We start from the raw sequence: 19,550 nt of genomic DNA, 5'->3' as shown, positions 1-19,550 counted from the left end.
GGAAGATTGCCTCTGGGGGAGGCCTGCCTACTCCCGACTCCTGCTTGCCGACCAGCCGCCGCAGTTATACGGCGGAAGGTCGCCTCTGCTGGGCGAGAGCACGTAGCTATACGTCACCTCGCACGCGTGCCCCCTGCTCGCCGCCGACGCGAATGCCCGGCGATTGCCACCGGGCACCCGCGATCGCTCGTTACAGGGAGAGAAATGCTGATCTTCTGTTCATACAATGTATGAACAGCGATTTGTCATTTTCCCATGTCAGTCCACCCCCCCTTCAGTAAGAACACACCCAGGGAACATGATTAACCCCTTCCTCGCCCCCTAGTGGCATTTTTATAGTAATCAATGCATTTTTATAGCACTGATTGCTATAAAAATGCCAATGGTCCCAAAAATTTGTCCGAAGTGTCCGCCATAATGTTGCAGTACCGATAAAAATGGCTGATCGCCGTCATTACTAGTAAAAAAAAAAAAAAAAAAATATTAAGAAAAATGCCATAAAACTATCCCCTATTTTGTAAACGCTATAACTTTTGCACAAACCAATTGATAAATGCTTATTGCGATTTTTTTTTACGAAAAATATGTAGACGAATATGTATCGGCCTAAACTGAGGGGAAAAAAAATGTTTTTTTTATATATTTTTGGGGGATATTTATTATAGAAAAAAGTAAAAAATATTCATTTTTTTTCAAAATTGTCGCTCTATTTTTGTTTATAGCGCAAAAACTAAAAACTGCAGAGGTGATCAAATACCACCAAAATAAAGCTCTATTTGTGGGGAAAAAAGGATGCCAATTTTGTTTGGCAGCCACGTCGCACGACCGTGCAATTGTCAGTTAAAGCAACGCAGTGCCGAATCGCAAAAAGTGGCCTGGTCTTTAACCAGCAATATGGTTCGGGGGATAAGTGGTTAATGAGCCTCGAATTTCCATGGGCGCGATCCCACGTCGCTCTCCATTGAGTAGATTGATAGAAGCGCAGCCATTGGCTCCCGCTGCTGTCAATCAAATCCAATGACGCCACTGACGGGGGGTGGGGCCGAGTCATACACTCGGCATCTATGGACGCAGAGTGTATGACACGGGAGCGCGCGCGCAAGGTAACCCCCTCGGGAGAGAGCTTCCAGGAGGGGGTTATCTAATGTGGGGAGGAGCCGCTGAGGGACCCCAGAAGAGGTAGATCGGGGGGCCACTCTGTGCAAAACGAACTGAACAGTGGAGGTAAATATGATGTTTGTTATTTAAAAATAAAAATGTAACCTTTAATATCACTTTAAAAAGTAGAACCCCCCAGGAGGTTGTGTCACCAACAAGTTGGATGCAGGATATGAACAAAATGACAGCAGTCGATAGCAGCCAACATGAAAAAAAAAAAAAAAAAAACATCAAACGATACCTTTTGCTGTGCATTCAGGAAACCAATGTAGGTGCCGAATGCACTTTAATTAGGGGTGCAGGAATTCATTGAAAATGGACATGGTTCATAATGTGGCCATACTTCTTCTATGGATCACAGGAGTGCAGTTAGTTCAGGGCTGGATTAACGTAGGGGCTATTGGAGCTGCAGGCCTGCAGCTCCAGGCCCCTACCTTAATATAGGCCCAGCCACCTAAAAAGAACAGACTGCTCATGGAAAGCAATGGGTCAACGGGGAGAGATCTCCCCCGACAGACCCTGCATTCCGCATGCACCGCCTGGGCAGGGTGCTGGGATTGATAATGGGCGCCACATGAGCAGTCCTAATGGAAGCCTGGGGCATGCCAATGCAGGGCTTTTACAGAAGTCTGGGGCTTCCATAGTGTTAGGCCTGCATGACTGCACTCTTTTAGCTCAGAGTGCACGCCGATGCACGGGCCTTACGTAAACCTGGCAAATCCAATTCCAGGCTTCCCTAGTGTTACGCCTGTGCTGGCTGCGCCATTTTGAACTTGGGCACACGCCAGCACAGGCTCTTGGAAATGCAGAAGGGTGCCCAGTAAAAGGTCCATCAAAATCCTCAGCACCAAGCACACGATGCTCTTAATCCAGCCCTGAGTTAGTTCTGCACTTCTGTGATCTGTTTTCAGCCGACAGCAAGCTAAAGTCCGCTGATGTCACAGACCCAGTCCAGTCCCTGAAATGATCCCAACCATATGGTCGGGATCCACCCTGAAGCCTGGATTGGCAGCTGGTTCAGGCTCTCAGCAAGATGAGGTGTGTTACACGAAATGCAGAGAGGCTGCGCGTCCGCGTTCTACTGACGTCACATCCAAGCTCTGCAAGCTGAGATGACATGCACTGCATTGATGCATTCACACAATTTCAAAGTAACCATGAGATAAAACAAAGTTCAGGAATATTCCTTTATCCCATTGTTTTGCAAATCTATGTACACTAAAAACTGTATGATTGTTTGAAGAGAAATGCATCTGTACCAGGCTCTACATGTGATGAGGAAGGGCATGCAATAAAAATTTAAGTGAAACCTTCTAAGCAGCCTCTAAACTTTGTTATCTTTCTGCACATAGCTTGAAAGTGCTTTATTCCTCCCTTGAAGAGCAAAATGGCAGCAGGCCATAAAACAAACCCAGTTTGGGAATATTTATGACCCTTAGGCCACATACAAATGGTCGATCCATCCGATGAAAATGGTTCGACGGACCGTTTTCATCGGTTCACCTCTGAAGTGGCCTGACGGCCTGATGTGCCTACACACCATCAGTTCAAAATCCGATCGGGTCAGAACGCGGTGACGTCAAACACACGACTTGCTGAAAAAAAACGAAGTTCAATGCTTCCAAGCATGCGTCGACTTGATTCTGATCATGCGCGGGTTTTGAACCGATGCTTTTGTGTACTAACCATCGGTTTGGACCGATGGTCAGCTGTCCATCGGTTTGATTTTAAAGCAAGTTCTCTAATTTTTGTCCGAAGGACAACAGACCGATTGGCCCTTACACACGGACGGTTTGGACCGATGAAACTGAACCTCAGTCCGTTTTCATCAGTTTGGTCCGATGGTGTGTACGCGGCCTTACAGCTTTTTATTCTAAATAGGAAACCTTCATTTTGTTTGCAAATATTAAAGATTCTAACTACCAGCAAGAATAAGTCCTTACATTTAAAGAGCACCTGTCATTTCAGATCCATCATGGCAGCGCCTGTTAGCGGGCATCCACTCACCTGCTGCCGCCATGTCCCTCACCTTGTTGTGTCACTGCCGCATCACCAGCTGTCCCATTACCTTCCTAGCAGGTATTTCAGAGTGTGGCTCAGGGTTAATTTTCAGTGCCAAAAAGCGGTATCCCCAAGCCGCACTCGGAATTACAATCGCAGGATCCAGGCAAAGTTACTTACCTTGTCCCCAGTATCCTGCAATGTCCCCCCGCTGGGTGCGTGGGCTGTGTCCTCGAGCCCGATGCTCCGTGTTCCGGGCTCCGTTCCCTGCGAGCGTCACAACGCACGGGGGACGGAGCTGGCGGGAATTCCAAAAAGTGAAAAACGCATACAGTACACTGTAATCTTATAGATTACATTACTGTATCAAATAGTTTCCCATTCCTTTTGTCCCTAGTGCCCTGCATGCAGTTTTATATTATATATACCGTATTTATCGGCGTATACCGCGCACTATTTTGCCCTGAAAATCAGGGCAAAATCGTGGGTGCGCGGTATACGCCGATACCCACTTTCCCGCCACGAGTTTGAATACTGCGCCGGCATATACCGAGCGCAGTACACTCGTGTATATTCGGGCAGTCTCGGCGCCTCTCGCGCTGACATCCTGAGCGTACAGGACGTCAGCGCGAGAGTTGCCGAGCCTGCCTGACGATACACGAGTGTACTGCGCTCGGTATATGTCGGCGCAGTATTCAAACTCGGCGCGGGAAACGAGCGGAGAGGACACCGCAGAAGGACGCCGGACCCGACGAAGAGGACACCCGAAGCCGCAGACGGACCCGACGAAGAGGACACCCGAAGCCGCAGACGGAGGCCGGACCCGACGAGTCCGCCGATGGACGCCGCGCAAGACACCAAAACTGTAAGTACAAAAAAAACTTTTTTTCCACAGGATTCGGGGCAACTTTAGGGGTGCGCGGTATACGCGGGAGCGCGTTATACCGCGATAAATACGGTACTGTTCTTTCTGCCTGGAAACTGGAGATTGTCCATAGCAACCAAATGGTGTCCCTTTACGTCAAAAGTGGTTTTTGACCAGCTAGAAAACAGCGATAATAAATTAAACACTTGCAGAATTGAGCGATAGCGATTTGTGGGAAAATTCGTCATCAAACACTGAAAGTGAAGACAGCAACGATTCTGCAACGGAGCAAATTTCAGTGTTTTTGATTTGATTACATTATTGAATAAATATTATTATATTATTAGTTATAATTATTTATAGTTATTTATTATATTATAATTTTTGATTTTGTGTTTCACACTTTATCATACCCAGCATGTCTGTCTACTAGACACTTTGGACAGATTTAAGCGAGTTATTCCTGAGAATTACAGGCCTACGATATAAAAAAACGCCACATTTCTATGCAAAACAATTGTACCGCTTTGAGCATCAAAAATCTGACATAATCATACCGCCAGGGAGGTTAACATGAATGAGACAACAGCGGGTCAGAGCTGGAGCTGCTGCAGGACAGAGATGACAGTTGCTCTTCAAAAATTATACGATTTTAAATACAGTTGATTTAAATCAAGCCTTTTTACTGGCGATTTGATTTAAATCAGATCCACACTGCAGGGGATGCTCAAATTTTTAATTTGTATCTTAGTGCAGACTTCTGGGGAAATCACTGAGCCAATCACACAAGCAGGAAACATTCTGTGTTCAGAACACCTCCAGGTAGCCATATTGCATTGTATTTGACAGAAAATTACAGATCTGCAGATTGAAAAGGAAAGATCATTTTTAATAACATTCAATTACAATATGACTTGTGTTGCAATTGTACATGCTAGATTATTTTGTTTCCACGAAACTTGAGTTACCCTTTAAGGCAGGCAAACGGTGTTGACAAGGGGAATCCCTCTCACCCAGCCCTTGTGTTCTCCTGGTAGGGGAGGTGTCATGGTGGGAGCTTGTCAACACAGTGATTATCGCTAGAGGCTATAGCAGCTGCTAGCGATAATTGAATGCAAAACCCAGCAGGCTGGTTGTACCCAAGTTGCCTGTCATGGTTCAAATCTGTTCAGCAAATTTGAACTGTCTATGGACGGCTTAACACTGCATTTGTTCCTGTAGTATATCAAGCTCAGTGTGTTTTGATTCTATCCCAAACTTTTTTTTAAACTGGCTATTGAAGCTATACGACGTGTGTGTATGTGTATGTGTGTATATATATATATATACTAGCTGAATACCCGGCGTTGCCCGGTCTTCCTATCTTAACCTTTTGGGGAGGAAAATCATAGTAATATAAATATACCCATCTTTTATATAAGGGTGTAGGTAAGGGTTAATTTAACTGTCATATATTTTTATTTGGCATATAAGTAATATGTGTACCAGGTATTATTGAAATATCTCCAGGCGTACAGAAGTTATGTGGGAACATACATTTCCCATTGATTTGCATGGGACTTTAAACAAAAACCCCGACCCTCACAAATGGGGGTAGTTAAGGGATAAATTAACTATCCTATAGTTTAAGTGGACATATAAGTAACATGTGACCAAGTGTTATCGAAATATCTACAGCCGTTTGGAAGTTATGAAGTAACATGTATTTCCCATAGAGTTGAATGGGACTTTAAAGGAAAACCCCGACCATGGCAAATGGGGGTGGGTAAGGGTTAAACCACCTATCCTATGTTTGTTGCCGACATATAAGTAACATGTGTGCCAAGTTTCATGTTAATATCTTTAGCCGTTTGGATGTGATGCTGGAACATACATACATATATATACACATACACACACACAAAATATATATATATATATATATAGTGTGTGTGTGTGTATATATGTATGTGTGTGTGTGTGTGTGTGTGTGTGTGTGTGTGTGTGTGTGTGTGTGTGTGTGTGTGTGTGTGTGTGTGTGTGTGTGTGTGTGTGTGTGTGTGTGTGTGTGTGTGTGTGTGTGTGTGTGTGTGTGTGTGTGTGTGTGTGTGTGTGTGTATTATATAGCAGTGTCACTGAAGACGATTTTAACCATTTCATCGCTACATAGGATAATACCCGGCAAGCAGGCAGCTGTCCTTTTCCTTGCAAGAAAATCCATCTACCATTACAGCATATATCCTATTCCCATTCTAACCTCATAACTCTGATCTATTTTTGCCACCTCAAGCTCAAGTTATGTTGTCAGACGATGGTAGAATGTGACTTCTGTCTGTTGCTTGGAATTGCGAATCGCATACTTGAGTCAAACTGCAAAAATTGCTCAACAAAGTACTTTTGTTGTAAATATGTTGCTATCCTCTATGACTGTATGGTCACAGTTATATACATCATTTTTATGTATTTTGTCTGTCTCCATACTGGGTCCCCGTCATGAGTGTCAGAAGTCTGGCATACATTTCTAATGCTCTCTAAAACCCGGGGTAAACTGAGCTAGGGGGCAGGCAAAGGATCAAACAGGTTTTTTCCCAGTGCTGGCCACATGACCGTGCTGACCAATGAGAATCTTCTCTTTGTTCTGGGATGTCATCCAAGAAGAAAGGAGGCAAAAAATGATTCCAATTGGTCAGTGTGGTGACACAGTGTCTGCCGCTTCATAGTGTAGGACCATTACAGCACCTGGAAAAAGCACGGGAAGATGGGGGGCACTTAAAGCAGTATTAAACCCAAAAGCAAATATTTATTGCATTGCAGCTTAAGAATTTTTAGATGAAGTGGCTGCATTGTTTTTCTTCTTTAGGCTTTCTTTCTTCTTTTTTCATCTGGTGATCCAGCCAGTAAGTATGTTGTTTTTCATAAGAACAAGCTCTCTTGCAGTTACAGGGATGAGACAAACCATTTAACACTGATGGGGCGCTTACAATGATCAGTTTTTATTTATTTATGGAAAACCTTTATCCCAAAATAAGAAAAAAAAAAATACAGTTTGCTGTAACTGATTATAAAGTATTAACTAGCGTTTGGCTTCAATGCATTAGTGTATTTAAATCTGCTAGTGCAATCCCTCCCCCCAGACTGACAATGCTGCTGCCCAAAAAGGTGCCCCCTGTGCTCCTTCATCCAGAGTGGAGGCATTCTAAAATAGGAGGTGTGTTACTAGCCAGATCACCTGGTGAAAACAAGAGGCGGAAAAGCCTAAAATAAATAAATAATTAAAAAATAAAAATAAAACACACACACACACACACACACACAAATGCAGCCACCACACCTAATATGAAATGTTTTGATTTTGAGCTTAATACCACTTTAAGTTAAACGCAGAAAGGACTGAAGGGGGGTTGTGAGTTAGCTTACCTTCTTATTTTTATTGAAAGAGTAAACAAACGATTTAATAACTCTTCCAATCATGCGTCCATGTTGATGAGAGTGCTAAAGCTTGGGTCCCAGGGTGCTAGATCACCAGGCAGTGCTATCTACAAAATGGTCAATTATTTCAAGCTGGCGCCTGACTGAGTAAATCGCCTCCATAAAATTAGTACAACTGAAGGAAGGTTTAAAAAAAATATATATATAATAATAATAATAATAATAATAATAATAAGCGAGAGATCTCTTCTTGGGTTACATTGCTTTAGCATATGCATCTAAAAAAAAAAAAAAAAAATTGTGTGTGTGTGTGTGTATATATATATATATACACACACACACACATACACACACACACACACAGTCTATCACAAGTAAAATGTGATTATTTTTTATGTTTGCAAGAAAGCAAAGACACAGGTAGTTTTCCATGACATTCTAATAAGAATATGTTTATAATCTTTCTGTAATTGTTCCAGAGCATACATTATGTAAACAAAGTGCTGAAAGATGCAGACTGCATCAGTCTCAAGGTATTTCTTTTTTTTTAACTTTTAGCAGTAATTTTCTATTATTAGTTGATTTTACGATTCATTTACTGGCTACTTATTATATAATTGAAATCCAGGGCACAGAATGAGCATTTACAGAGAAAAGGCAAAAAAAGGAGGAAGTGGGTAGGAGAGAAGGTGACCCATTTGAAAGTCAACACTAGAAATGCGCCTCCTATAAAATGTTTAAATGAAGAACCAGCTATAGGCAAACCCTGTAGGATACTTCCTTGTGCAGGAATACAGCTATTAAGGTGATATTAAAAGGTAGGGTTTTTTTTTCCAAAAAATAACAAACATGTTATATTACCTGCTCTGTGTAGCAAGTTTGCTCAGAGCAGCCCCGATCCTCCTCTTCTCGGGTCCCTGTTTGGTGCTCCTGGCCCTTCCCTCCTGCAGAGTGCCCTCATCGCAAGCAGCTTGCTGTGGGGGCACCCAAGCAAGCTCGAACCCGATCCCTCCTCATTGGCTCACTGGCTGTGATTGATAATATCAGGAGCCATTGGCTCAGGAAATTATTAGGGGGGGGGGCTAATAATAGAGTGATATATGGAAAGGGCAAATGAAAGGGGGGGGCTAAACCAGCTAGGTACCAGGAGGTCATCAACCCAATATTGCAGGGATATGCAATTAGCGGACCTCCAGATGTTGCAGAACTACAAATCCCATGAGGCATAGCAAGGCTCTGACAGCCACGAGCATGACACCCAGAGGCAGAGGCATGATGGGATTTGTAGTTTTGCAACATCTGGAGGTCCGCTAATTGCATATCCCTGCAATATTGTATAACAATCTCAACCTCTGACAAGATACATACAGGGAGTGCAGAATTATTAGGCAAATGAGTATTTTGACCACATCATCCTCTTTATGCATGTTGTCTTACTCCAAGCTGTATAGGCTCGAAAGCCTACTAGCAATTAAGCATATTAGGTGATGTGCATCTCTGTAATGAGAAGGGGTGTGGTCTAATGACATCAACACCCTATATCAGGTGTGCATAATTATTAGTCAACTTCCTTTCCTTTGGCAAAATGGGTCAAAAGAAGGACTTGACAGGCTCAGAAAAGTCAAAAATAGTGAGATATCTTGCAGAGGGATGCAGCACTCTTAAAATTGCAAAGCTTCTGAAGCGTGATCATCGAACAATCAAGCGTTTCATTCAAAATAGTCAACAGGGTCGCAAGAAGCGTGTGGAAAAACCAAGGCGCAAAATAACTGCCCATGAACTGAGAAAAGTCAAGCGTGCAGCTGCCAAGATGCCACTTGCCACCAGTTTGGCCATATTTCAGAGCTGCAACATCACTGGAGTGCCCAAAAGCACAAGGTGTGCAATACTCAGAGACATGGCCAAGGTAAGAAAGGCTGAAAGACGACCACCACTGAACAAGACACACAAGCTGAAACGTCAAGACTGGGCCAAGAAATATCTCAAGAAAGATTTTTCTAAGGTTTTATGGACTGATGAAATGAGAGTGAGTCTTGATGGGCCAGATGGATGGGCCCATGGCTGGATTGGTAAAGGGCAGAGAGCTCCAGTCCGACTCAGACGCCAGCAAGGTGGAGGTGGAGTACTGGTTTGGGCTGGTATCATCAAAGATGAGCTTGTGGGGCCTTTTCGGGTTGAGGATGGAGTCAAGCTCAACTCCCAGTCCTACTGCCAGTTTCTGGAAGACACCTTCTTCAAGCAGTGGTACAGGAAGAAGTCTGCATCCTTCAAGAAAAACATGATTTTCATGCAGGACAATGCTCCATCACACACGTCCAAGTACTCCACAGCGTGGCTGGCAAGAAAGGGTATAAAAGAAGAAAAACTAATGACATGGCCTCCTTGTTCACCTGATCTGAACCCCATTGAGAACCTGTGGTCCATCATCAAATGTGAGATTTACAAGGAGGGAAAACAGTACACCTCTCTGAACAGTGTCTGGGAGGCTGTGGTTGCTGCTGCACGCAATGTTGATGGTGAACAGATCAAAACACTGACAGAATCCATGGATGGCAGGCTTTTGAGTGTCCATGCAAAGAAAGGTGGCTATATTGGTCACTGATTTGTTTTTGTTTTGTTTTTGAATGTCAGAAATGTATATTTGTGAATGTTGAGATGTTATATTGGTTTCACTGGTAAAAATAAATAATTGAAATGGGTATATATTTGTTTTTTGTTAAGTTGCCTAATAATTATGCACAGTAATAGTCACCTGCACACACAGATATCCCCCTAAAATAGCTAAAACTAAAAACAAACTAAAAACTACTTCCAAAAATATTCAGCTTTAATATTAATGAGTTTTTTTGGGTTCATTGAGAACATGGTTGTTGTTCAATAATAAAATTAATCCTCAAAAATACAACTTGCCTAATAATTCTGCACACCATGTAGTATTAACAATCGTATATATTCAATGCAAAGGAAATTCAATGCAAAACAATTTGTTTGTTAATACTAGGTATCTTGTCAGAGGTTGAGAGTAGGGCTGCAACCAACGATTATTTTCATAATCGATTAGTTGGCAGATTATTGTTTCGAATAATCGATTAATCTGTTAAAAACCTTAAAAAAAAAAAGTTGCTGCTATTTGCATTTTTACATTTTTTTTGTTGTTGGGCAGATTAAAAAACACAAATTGCCACAAAAACACATTACATACTTTTCTGAAGCTTCTCCAATGAAGTATATTGAACCAAAAAAAAAAAGTCCTTGCCCTTTCCAAATACGCAGCAGCTGAAAAAATCATGGATGTGTCCCATAGGAAACCATGGAAATGAACTGTAATGCGTTTCTGCAAAGAGCACCAAAAAAACGGTGTGACCCCAGGCCTGAGAGATTTAGTAACATAATGGGGTTAAAAAAACTAAAATTAGTACAAAAAGAGCAAATAATCGCTACTGTAAGGGGTTCATTTTTTACTGTGGGACAGTGAAAGTAATATTTACAGTAGCGATTTGCATAATTATTTTTTTAAACCCCATTTTGTTACTGGCTGATTAATCGATTATGAAAATAGTAATCGATTAATTTTCTAATCGATTCGTTGTTTCGGCCCTACCTTACACTACAGATCTTCCTGCACATGCCAGTGTTTACATCCATACACAGACAGATGCAGGTTTAGTTCCATAATGCTACCCCTTGTTTTATTGATTACAGGCGCTTATATACGTCATCAATTTATGCAGTGCTACACACACACACACACACACACACACACACACATTATATATTAGAACATTCACATCAGTCCCTGAACTCAAGGAGCTTGCAATCTAAGGTCCCTAACTCACATTCACACTTACACATACTGGGGCCAATTTAGACAGGAGCCAATTATCCAACCAGCATGTCTTTGGAGTTGTTGGTAATCAAAGATGAGCTGCGGTGTCCTCCGGACTTACTACTGTACTAACTGAACTTCCACTTTGCGCTATTTTTTTGTCCAATCAGCTACAGGCCGAGTCATTCCCCACCACACAGCACATGTAAACAAAGGGGCGGGATGGTGGTGATGTCAGTGCCCTTATATGGACACATGCCAATATTTACTCAATGTCCGGTAAAATTCTACACTGAAATTCCAGTATTAACTATGCTGAAAAATCAAAAATAATGCATTAAAAAAAAAAAAACAATATCTTCAGGTTTATGAACTCCACACATTCTGTCATAAGACAGAATACAGTTAGGACTCGATGACACGGCCATTTATCCTCACTGGAAGAACAGCAGTCACCACAGTGCACAGGTCTGCATCACGTTTCACCACAATTCTTTGTGCTGCAGTGTGGAGATCATTCTAAATGAAGTGTCACTTTCTGCAGTTAAGATAAACCTAACAAAAAAGAAGGGGAAAAAAAGTAAACTGATGTGCTGAAACGCGCACCATCATCAGCACCGACACCCACGAAACTGACAGCTGCCCACATACTAAGTCCCCTTTCACACGGGCTGCCCAATCAGCTCCGCAGGCGGAACCTGATTGGACCCTCCAGTCTCTCCTATGAAGCGGCGGATGTCAGCGGCGACATGTCCGCTGACACCCGCTGCTTTCCAATCCTGTCCACCAAATTCAGAGAGATGGAGGTCCTATTCTTCATCCGTCTGGCAGATCGTGTTTTGGATGAAAACGGACCGCCTGTTTATTTTCATCCGATTTCCCCATAGGGTAGAGCGGGTCCGTCTCTTCTGTACAGTGAGCAGAGACAGACCTGTCATCCACCTGCTCAGCGGAGCGATTCCCCCCGCTGAGCAAGCGGAGTCCGTCAAATGGAGGCACCTGTGTGAAAGGGGCCTAAGACAGAGAATTTAGTGCACCTGCAGTGTGAACAAGCCCGTACAATTACTCCTGTAGTGCAGCCCAGGGAACAGACCCTCAGGGCTCATTCACAATATACGTTTCCTGCCTGTATAGAAAACAACTGTTGTGCTCCTTTAATTCCAAATGTCGTGTGATGTGCAGTGCAGTTCAGTGTGTGGGGGGGAGCAGACATGACGCATTTTTCCACGGCACACTAAGGTAAGGCTCCATGCACACTGGAATAAAAAAACGTTGCTTCTACAGGAGTTTTGTGTTCTGCCTGTAGAAGCAACTCAATGTTATCCTATGTGTTCATGCACATTAGGACGTTTACAGGCATATTTTTTAGAACAACGTTTAGAGGCAGGAAAAGAAACCCTTCTCATTCGCGTTTCTGATTGGGGCTCACTGGCAGAAAAAACGTAAAACTCTCCTAAACTCGTCTAAACTTGGTACAAAAAATGCGTTTTTTACTCCAAAAAGAACAGACGTTTTTTTAAGCCCAGTGTGCATGGAGCCTAAGGCTGCATTCACACCTGAGCGTTTTGTCGCCTGAAGCGCGACGCCCCAAAACGCTAGAGGGGAAAAAATACATTATTCTCTATGGAGATGGTTCACATCTCCACTACAAAAACGCCTGACGCCGAATGCCTGAAGCCCAAACAAGTTCTGGACCCTTTTTTGTCGCTCGAACTTGGGCGTTTTACATTGGTGACCCTAGACCTGTAAAAAATCGCGGTAAAAAACGCTGCGTTTTGTCGCGGCAAAAACGATGCGTTTTGTCGCGGCAAATCGCGGTAAAAACCGCTGCAAAACGCTACGCTCAGGTGTGAATGCAGCCTAACTCATATCACAATACTGCTGTGTGCAGACAGGAATGAAATGTTACTATGTGTTCATTCAACTCACGTTAAAGTGATACTAAAAGGCAAATGGATTTTTGTTCACATGTATCAATCAGTATGTTTTGCTAGAAATCTTCCTAGAACCCTCAAACATGATAGATAGATATTTTTTAAAGTGGAGGCCCCTAGAGCAGTGATGGTGATCCTTGGCATCCCAGATGTTTTAGAACTACATTTCCCATGATGCTCACCTACACTGCAGAGTGCATGAGCATCATGGGAAATGTAGTTCCAAAACATCTGGGGTACCAAGGATCACCATCACTTGTCCTAGAGAATAAACTGGTGGGTCTTGCAATTTTTGTATTTGAGCAGCGTTTTTTCAAACGCAATTTTTTCTCAAACGGCCGGGGTCTCTGTGCTGACAGCGTGCTCCTGACACACACAGCTCTCATGTTATGATCAAGGCACAGCAGGATGAACACTTAGGCTCGATTCACACTAACGGGTTTTTTGGGGCATTTTGCAGAAATGCAGGGACATTTTTTAACATGGGTTTCTATGGAACATGTTCACATCAATGCATTTTTGGGCCTTTGCGTTTTTGGAAACGGTCGGGACTTTTTTCCCCGCAAAAAGCAGCTATTTGCATGCAATAGAATTCAATTGACACGCATCCAAAAAGCAAGTACCACGATTTTGCTGCGGTTTTACAGCAATTTGCATTTTTTTTTAACCTGTTTATAGCTGGTTGTTAACCCCTTAAGGACCGCCGCACGACTATTTACGTTGGCAGAATGGCATGGCTGGGCATATGGACGTACAGGTACGTCCCCTTTAAGATGCCCAGCCGGCGGTGCGCTCGCGACCCGGTCCTGTCCTCCGTGACCGCGCCCGTGGGACCCGCAGACCCGATTGCCGCCGGTGTCCCACGATTGGGTCACAGAGAGGAAGAACGGGGAGAGGTAAGTGTAAAAAAAACTCTCCCCGTGCTTCCTAGTGTGGCTGTCACTGATCGTCTGTTCCCTGTGTTAGGGAACGACGATCAGTGACGTCACACGCACAGCCACGCCCCCACAGTAAGAACACTCCCTTAGGGCACACTTAACCCCTACAGCGCCCCCCTCCTGGTTAACCCTTTCACTGCCAGTGCCTTTTTCACAGTAATCAGTGCATTTTTATATCGCTGTGAAATGTGTCAAAATTGTCCCATAATGTCGCAGTCACAGAAAAAAAAGAAAAAAACGCTGATAGTCGCCATTAGTAGTAAAAAAAAAATATATATTAATAAAAATGCAATAAAACTATCCCCTATTTTGTAAACGCTATCAATTTTGTGCAAACCAATCAAATGCTTATTGCAATTTTTTTTTACCAAAAATATGTAGAATACGTATCGGCCTAAACTGAGGAAAAAATTAAAACATTTTTATATATATTTTTGGGGATGTTTATTATAGCAAAAATATTGATTTTTTTTTTTTAATTGTCGCTCTATTTTTGTTTATAGCGCAAAAAAAACGCAGAGGTGATCAAATACCACCAAAAGAAAGCTCTATTTGTGGGAAAAAAAGGACGTCAATTTTGTTTGGGAGCCACGTCGCGAATCGCAAAAAGGGGCAAGGTCCTTAAAGCGGGGGGGTTCACCCTAAAACATATACATACCGTTACATCCAGCATACTGCTGACAACAGTATGCTGGATTTTTTTTTTTTTTTTCCAATGTACTTAAATTTTTTCTTGTTTTCACCCGGCTTCCGGGTTCTCGCTTCCCCGGGGAGTAGGCGTTCCTAATACGACGCATAGATGATTGACGTGCGGGTAAAGCGCGTCATCGCCTTCCGAAAATATCCGAAAATATGCCTGCGCAGTCAGCTCTACACGGCAGGCGCAGGCGCCGTAAAGAGCCGAGTTCCCCTCGGATATTTTCGGAAGGCGATGACGCGCTTTACCCGCACGTCAATCGTCTCCTGGGAGGATCAACACTCACTCCCAGGAGACATTGCGCAGAGCTCCCCGTCGGGGAAAAGGAGCGACACGCCCATTCCCCGCAAGGAAGAAGACCCGGAAGTGAAGCTGAAGATAGGTAAGTGTCCAGATTTTTTAAAAAATTACAACGCTACAAGCCTTTATTAAGGCTGCAGATAGCAAAGATAAAAAGTTAGTTTTGAGGGTGAATCTCCGCTTTAACCTGCATAATGGCTCAGGTCTTAAGCGGTTAAAGGAAATGTAAAAAAATTAAAATTGCCGGCTGAAAAAAAAAAATGTATATAAAAAAAAAAAAAAAAAAAGAAAAAAGCAAATCGTGGCAAAAACATGTGTTGAAAAACAAACGCTCAAAAGCAACATGCATAGGTGTGAATCGAGCCACAGGCAGGCCAAATTTCTATCCTGCAACCTAAATGTACGTGATTCCCCCTCATCAAACACAGACAGTGCTGCTGGGGGAATCTCTCTCGCCGTCCCCACCAGAAGACAGCGATTAGCGCTCACAATATCGCAGCTTCCAGTCATAATCACAGGTAAAGCCCGGCATGCTGGTAGTACCCAAGTCGATCCATCATATTGGTACATTCAGCCTGCCCATCCCTACATGGTTCCTCTCTCAGCAGGTCCCTGCTGAACCAGCCGAGATTTAAACCATATATGGCCGGCCTTAATCATGTGACAGCAAATCACAGTGGTCACATGGTCAGGAAGTCTATCCTGACCCCTCCCCCAGTGGGTGTACAGACTCACTTAAAAGAATGCTGGGCAGGAAGGGGTTAGATAATAAGTAAACAGTGTGATGTACTGAAACACACATGGCATGTGATCCCTGCCGGTGTTCTATCAGAATAAGTAATGGGAGTGACATTCCGTCACCGCCATCTTGGTACACCCCGCACTCGGCCTGCAGTCAGAAGGCGGCAAGCAGACATCTTGTTACACCCACCAGAGTCACGTCTTTCACACTTATTTTTACCACTAACCTCGGCTTATATAGGAAAATACAGGATTTAGAAATCCGTCTGACTGTTTTGATGTTGAATTTTAAAATCAGAAGTGTTCTGTCAGATCAGCAAACCTGCGAGATCAGCAGACTTGCCGCTGCTTTTAAAATTCAACATCTAAACAGTCAGACGGATTTCTAAATCCTGTATTTCACTATATAAGCCGAGTTTAGTGGTAAAAATAAGCGCGAAAGGCGCGACTCCGATGTGTGTAACAAGATGTCCGCTTGCCGCCTTCTGACTGCGGCCGAGTGCTGGGTGTACCAAGATGGCGGAACGTCACTTCCATGGCCCTTTAATCCCTCCTGTATAGAATTGTATTGGGACTGTACTGTCTTCCCTGATGTTGTAACGCGCTGCCCAAACTGTTGGCGCTGTATAAATCCTGTATAATAATAATTATTACCTATCCTGACAGAACACCGGTGAATTGTCACAGTTTGCTGCCTATCGTAGAATGCTGCGGAAGTCATGTTGCGGCCAACTGCGCATGCGCGATGCGTTCCAAACGCAAATGCGATGCGTTCCAATTGATTCACGACAGTGCACACCAGCGAAACCTCGGTCGGCATCCAGGCTCTTTCCTTAACATCCCCGTGGATTGGAGGATGTTAAAAAAAGAGCCAGGAGGCCGAGCGAGCCGTCCGAGCGAAGCGAGGACGTGAGGCCGACTGGCCACTTTCCTCTAAATCCACGTCGCCCTGAATGCCAGGTTCGCTGGTGTGTACTGTCGAAAATCCATTGGAACGCATCGCACTTGCGTTTGGAGCGCATGCGCAGTTTGCCGCCACGTGACTTCCGCAGCATTCTACGATAGGCAGCAAACTGTGACACTACACCGGCCCTCACAGTGACAGCGTTCTGCGCTTTACCATGCGGGGCGTTCTGAATCGGCCCTCAAAGCGCATATATAAGAACCTGTCAGGTCTCACTGCTATCCGGAGCTCCATACAAAGATTTGCCCTCACTTCCTGTTCTAGTGACACCTTTTTTTTTTTTTTTAACAGACAGGAAGTGAGGGCAAATCTGGCAACAGGGAAACTGACAACAAGCTGACTTGAGTTCTAGATATCCCCTATTTAAAAAAATAAAATACAATTAAAAGAAAATAGTTTTTTTTTTTTTTATCTGCGTTGCCATTGGAGAGTTTAGCTCACTTCCTGTCTAGTGAAAGCGTTGTCACCAGCACAGGAAGTGAGGGGGAATCTTACTATTGGTGTCATGGATAGCAGTAAAACCTGACAGGGGTGCCAAACCTTCCCCCCACTCCATCTCATACATTTTCCTCATAGATACACTTGTGCTGACAGCAGAGATGAGAAGTGTCCCCATCACACACATAACACCCGGGTGTCACCCATGGAGGGGAGCGCAGAGCACACATTGCCAGGTACAGGACATTCCCCTCCGCTCTCCTCAGTCATTGCTCGGATCACACACCGGCCATACCTCAGTCACTGACCTGCCTCCTCCGCCTGGACCAGCCTAACCCAGCTCTACCAAAGACTGGAGACAGCGGCCAATAGGTGCCGCCTCTCTCCCAGCCTTCTCCAATGAGAGGCCCAGGAAATCATAACAAGGAAACCGGCAAGATAGGCTGCGCTGCGCGCTCAATACAGTCATCACCGCAACAGCGAATCTCCAGAGATGAGCGGCGACCTGTAGCTGAGTGGATAGTACGCATGCTCAGATGCAGGCGTTGTTCACAGAGCGGGCAGTACGCATGCCCAGACCCCGGCGCTGTAGTCGGTGGCTGTGCGCATGCTCAGGTCCCACTCACACTCACAGTATAGTACAGTCAGGACGTTTATCTCTTCTGTTTATAAGTTCCTTCTCACTGCATCACCCTTTCCAGGTTCATTCTCAGTCTAATACAGTCTACACCTCTGTGAAAGCCATTCCCTGGTGCTGTGACCGCACAGTTCATGAAACATAGTTGCCAACATTGTAAAAAAAAAAATGTATAGGGACACTTTTTGTCTGTAGGCAGAGTTGTATTATAATTAGGCGGCAGGGCATTTGTTTGTAGGCGTGACATAGCAAGAAAAAAGGGGTGTGGTTTATGTGAAATAGTGGGTGTGGCTTGATATGGTGTCAGAATGATGGAAGCGCTTTATTTCTATTATTACATTGTAATATAAAATGAAATCATTCAACACACCATAATGCAGAATCACTGGGACCTCTGAATGTGTCATTCGCCATGTCGCCTGCCACCAGATTCCATCAGGTGCCCCCCAGCAGAGTCCCTCCTTACATCAGGTGCCCCCAACAAAGTCCCTCTTTACATCAGGTGCCCCCAACAGAGTCCCTCCGTACATCAGGTGCCCCCAACAGAGTCCCTCTTTACATCAGGTGCCCCCAGCAGAGTCCCTCCTTACATCAGGTGCCCCCAACAGAGTCCCTCTTTACATCAGGTGCCCCCAGCAGAGTCCCTCCTTACATCAGGTGCCCCCAACAGAGTGCCTCTTTACATCAGGTGCCCCCAGCGGAGTCCCTCCGTACATCAGGTGCCCCCAGCAGAGTCCCTCCTTACATCAGGTGCCCCCAACAGAGTCCCTCTTTACATCAGGTGCCCCCAGCGGAGTCCCTCTGTACATCAGGTGCCCCCAGCAGAGTCCCTCCTTACATCAGGTGCCCCCAACAGAGTCCCTCTTTACATCAGGTGCCCCCAACAGAGTCCCTCCGTACATCAGGTGCCCCCAACAGAGTCCCTATTTACATCAGGTGCCCCCTAAAGAATCCCTCTTTACATCAGGTGCCCCCAACAGAGTCCCTCCTTACATCAGGTGTCCCCAACAGAGTCCCTCTTTACATCTGGTGCCCCCAGCAGAGTCCCTCCTTACATCAGGTGCCCCCAACAGAGTCCCTCTTTACATTAGGTGCCCCCAGCGGAGTCCCTCCTTCTATCAGGTGCCCCCAGCAGAGTCCCTCCATACATCAGTGTCCCCATCAGTGGAGCCCTCCATACATCAGTGTACCCGGCAGCTGAGCCCTTCTCACAACAATGTCTGAGGCAGCAGACCCGGCCTCCTTACATCTGTGTCCCCGGCATCAGAGCCATCCTTCATGCATTTGTCCCTATCAGCGGCAGCTACATTGAGTTACGAGCTATCACTAAGCACTTGTTTCAGTGCGAAACGCGTCAACAGTCAGGTTCTATTTTATTTTATTTTGCTGTGACTTGTAGTGCTGTCCTTCTTTTATTAAAAGGCTACAATTTGTTCAGAGTGCGGCTGTCCAGAGACAATCTTTGTTCCTGCTTTGCTAAGTGCATTGCCTGCACCTGAGTTGTCTGCAACGGAGGATATTCATCTGGGTTCCCACCTGGAGCGGCAATTCCCTTTTTCCCAGCTACACTGAGTTCCCGTCTTTCTCATGTGTTCAGTGGAAAGGGGAGTGGCCTCCGGGCTGTGCAACCAATCGGCTTCAGT

At 44.5% G+C, this 19,550-nt stretch overlaps 1 protein-coding gene across 17 annotated transcripts in view; it reads right to left on the bottom strand.

Annotated features, from left to right (window-relative positions):
* Positions 1 to 17,765, bottom strand: part of PPIP5K1 (diphosphoinositol pentakisphosphate kinase 1) — a 239,242-nt gene extending 221,477 nt beyond the window's left edge. For 6 of the 17 annotated variants that reach the window (XM_040342509.1, XM_040342514.1, XM_040342513.1 and 3 more), the window contains exon 1: positions 17,566 to 17,765. The gene's annotated coding sequence lies outside the window, so the exon portion shown is untranslated. The remainder of the gene's footprint in view (positions 1 to 17,565) is intronic. The other 11 variants (XM_040342517.1, XM_040342521.1, XM_040342523.1 and 8 more) reach the window with 4 other exon arrangements.
* Positions 17,766 to 19,550: the final 1,785 nt, after the last annotated feature.

This window comes from Rana temporaria, chromosome 3 (assembly GCF_905171775.1).
Source record: "Rana temporaria chromosome 3, aRanTem1.1, whole genome shotgun sequence".
Classification (NCBI taxonomy): Eukaryota; Metazoa; Chordata; class Amphibia; order Anura; family Ranidae; genus Rana; species Rana temporaria.
This window is presented reverse-complemented; position numbering and strand designations above follow the sequence as displayed.